This window comes from Cricetulus griseus, chromosome 4, assembly GCF_003668045.3.
Source record: "Cricetulus griseus strain 17A/GY chromosome 4, alternate assembly CriGri-PICRH-1.0, whole genome shotgun sequence".
Taxonomy (NCBI): domain Eukaryota; kingdom Metazoa; phylum Chordata; class Mammalia; order Rodentia; family Cricetidae; genus Cricetulus; species Cricetulus griseus.
Window position 1 is genome coordinate 104997703 of NC_048597.1, and position 3905 is coordinate 105001607.

A 3905-nucleotide genomic window follows, 5' to 3' on the forward strand; every position below is an offset into this window, starting at 1 on the left:
CTACCCTCTGAGCCCCAGACTTTCACCAGGTCATCTTTCTCCAATGTGCCTGGTGCTCCCTGGGAGTTTCCAGTGCTAGCTACAAGATCAATCCATTCCCTGTATTTTCACATGCTAAGCTTGTGCATGGCCATGGTTTCCATCCCAAGCCGAAAACCAGTGACCCTTTATGAAAGTCAGGTACCCACATACTGGAGGCACCCAGGCTTTCTCCCATTACCCTGTCCCTTCTCCATCCTCTGTTGTCTCCTTCTCTGAGCCCCTCTAGCCTGAACTCCTTCCTTTAGCACCTGAACCTAGATCTCCAGCTGCCAGTCACCATGTGTGCCTACCAAATAATGTTAAGCCACTAAAAGACTCTATCTCAGCACTTGGAAAGATTCAGTGTTGCTAAAATTCCATCCCTGGAGGAGATAGAAGCCACATGTGTCCTTCCTCCTAAGATCCCAAGGACAAAAGGAGGTTTGAGTCCACCAAAGTTCACCCAGAAAAACTAATGAATTTATTGAACTTACTTACAGAGCATTGTGAGGGGTTGGGAGCAGGAGTGTGGATGACCCCTGAAAGCAGCCACACTGGAAAGCATGGATGAATGACTTCACTGTGACTATGTAGATGAAGTCTGCCTCTCTCTCCTATTCCTTTATTTTCTTTAGCCTCTCCTGGAGGCCATGTGCAGTTAGAATAGAATTGCAGTCAACTGCTTGGGAGGAGTGGCTGGATATTTAGGTGATGGTCCCATGACCCTCTCTGCCCCTCCTTCTATAAAGCAACATACCGAAACACAAGCCCAGCTGAAATCATTCTGTAAGCTGGCACAACTGATTTGATGAAGATGGTGGCAGTGTGGCTTGGAAGGCAGTCCTGCACAACACTAAGGCATGAAGAGGTCCAAGACCACTCTGGGTTACAAGGGACACCTTGTGAAACAAATGAACAGGGGCGAGAGGAAACCTATTCATGGGAGGGATGGCTTTAGGAAAAAATGACAACTTGAGTAGAGAGGATGGGAGACCATGCAGAACATGGGCAGATTAGGGCAGAAGTGGTTAAAAAGCAAAGACAGCAGAGTTCTCATTATATACTAAACTGAATACTTGAAACACCAAGTATCACATATTCAAATATGAGCAATAGATAGGTCAGCCAGTGCTTGCTGTTAGGCCTGAGGAAGGTAGAGCCCTAGATACCACATAGTGGGGAAAATTTTTTTTTTAAAGACTCCAATCTTCATACATGCAGGCACACACCCACAAACAAGTTTTGTTCTAACTACACTATCCATGGCAACCAGTCTTATAGTTTTTTCAGACTTGTGTTTCTCTGTATAACTCAGGCTGGCCTTGAATCAAGAGATGTACCTGCCTCTGCTGGTATTAATGGTATGCGCCACCACCCACTATGCTTTTAGTTAAAAGCAAAAACTTTGTGAGGGTGTTTGCCTGCCTGCTGTCTGGAGGCCCAAAGAAATTATTGATGCCCTAGAACTAGAGTTACAGATGAGCTGTAATGTTAATGCTTGGACACTGAACCTTGGTCCTCTGGAAAAGCAGCCAATGGGCTTAAGAAGTCATTTCTCCATTCCCAAGTTTGTAATTCTGACATTAGTGATGTTGAAGCAGGAACATTATGGCAAGTTCAAAGCTAGGTTGTACTATATATAACATGTTCTTGTCAGCTAGGGCTGGGGGTAGGGAGTGGGGAGGTGAATTCTAACTTCCTGGCAGAATTGGTGCTTACATGGCTAAGACTTAGTTATTTCACTATTCCTCAACATTAAAAAAAATAAAATGGGTTGACAGTATCCCACGGTGTCAATCCTGCCTATTGTAATTTCTAGTATCAGGAATTTGAGGCCAGCCTGTACTTCTAAGAAACTTTGTCTCAAAACTGGGGTGGGGGTATATTTTACAAGAGATGAGAAAGTGAAGGTGCTAGGGCAAAAGATACAAAAAGATGGGATGCTGCTGGCTGTGATGTCAGCATCACGTTGACCAAACATCTCCAATCTGTAACAAACTGAGAAAGAAAAAAGCTGTGCACATTCCCCCTCAAAGGGGGTTGTCTTCAACACCAGCACCTTCCACACAGGAAAATAGGTCAAGCCAAAAATAGGAAAAAAATAAATCCCTGAAAATGGTTTTATCATCTTTTTTGGGGGAAGGGTGGGGGTTCTGAGACCATGGTATTTTTTTTTTCCTGTGAAACTTCACTACTTTTGTATCCAAATGATTGTTTAAAAAGCAAATAGTACTGTTAAGTCACTTTAGTAGTCTCCAAACCTAAGGATTACATCCTTTGGACAGGTTTTATTTCCAGTATATCAAACCCCTTGGCCATAAGAAATCTATTTATACTGACTAGCAAATCCCACAAATCAGAAAGGCTCAAGGGAAAAATATATAGAATAGCTGTATTTAGAAACGAGAAAATGTCAAGTTTTCATTATTTCACCAGCCACAATAACATCTGCATCTTCTCACTCACCATGCCCAATTTCAGCTACCACTATTACTATTCTTTCAAGCTATTAACTTTTTTTATCCCAAGAGATTTATTAGTTCAAATTAGAAACAAGGCTGATTCACATGTCAATCCCTTCTCCCTCTCTTCCCTCCCAATCAGCCCCCCTCATCTCCCCTCTGCTCCCCAGGGAGGGTAAGGCCCTCTGTGGGGGTTCCCCAAAGTCTGTCATATCCTTGGCAGGGCCTAGGCCTCTCCCATGTGTCCAGACTGAGAGCATCCCCCCTTGTGGAATGGGCTCCCAAAGTCCCTTCTTACGCCAGGTGCCTCCTCATTGACATCCACATTCAGAGGTAGGGATCAGCCCTGTGCTGGCCTCCCAGACATCACTCTGGGTCCATGTGCTCCCCCCAAGCTATTAATTTTGAAAAAAAACTAATTATGTACAGTGTTCTGTCTGCATGAATCCCTGCAGGCCACAAGAGGGCACCAGATCTCATTATAAATGTGAGCCACCATGTGAATGCTGGGAATTAACTCAATCTCTGGAGAGCAGTCAGTTGAATACTCTTAAGCTCTGAGCCATCTCTCCAGCTATTACTATTCTTAATGTCCAATTAATTTATGTCATAATTGGCATGTTTTACACAAAATTCCACTTAGTGGATGCAGAGATGGCTCAATCACAGCAGGTACTGATCCTATAGAGAAAGAATTTGTTAAGTGTCAATGACTCATCTTCAAGGGATCTAACACAGCTATGTATCCCTGCCCAGGATAATACATATGCAAACAGAAATGTACAATTTCACATGATTAAAAAAAAAGAAAAAACAAAGCCTATATTTGTAATATCACCTACCAGGACTGGAAAGATGGTTCCTAAGAATTTGTTCCTCTTGGCAGGTAGTAGCAGCACATGCCTTTAATACAAGCACTTGGGAGGCAGAGGCAGGTGAACTTGAGGCTAGCCTGGTCTACAAAGCTAGTTAATATCAAGACAGCTAGGGCTCTTACATAGAGAAGCCTGTTTTGGAAAAATACAAATTATTTGTTGTCATGTAGAAGACTAAGTACAGTTGCCTGCAGGGATACGGCAGCTCATCTACATCTTAACTCCAGACTGAATATCCTTTTCTGTACTGGACACAAGGCACAGAGTGCACATAACTACATAAAATCAAATACCCAGGCACATATAACTAATCTTTCAAATGTTAAGCCCATTTACACTGAAAATAACTACCCTTACAGCTTCATCATTATTACCTAATGGTAATTAACATAGACTGATGACACAAACTTGATAGCCTCTACAATCAGGAACCAACAAACTAAAGCTAAAACAAGATCCAACACCTTTGGGAATGCAAGAACTTTATTCAAAGTGCAATGAAACTTGTTAACAACTTAAAAGATGGGGTAAATTAAAACACCTCCCC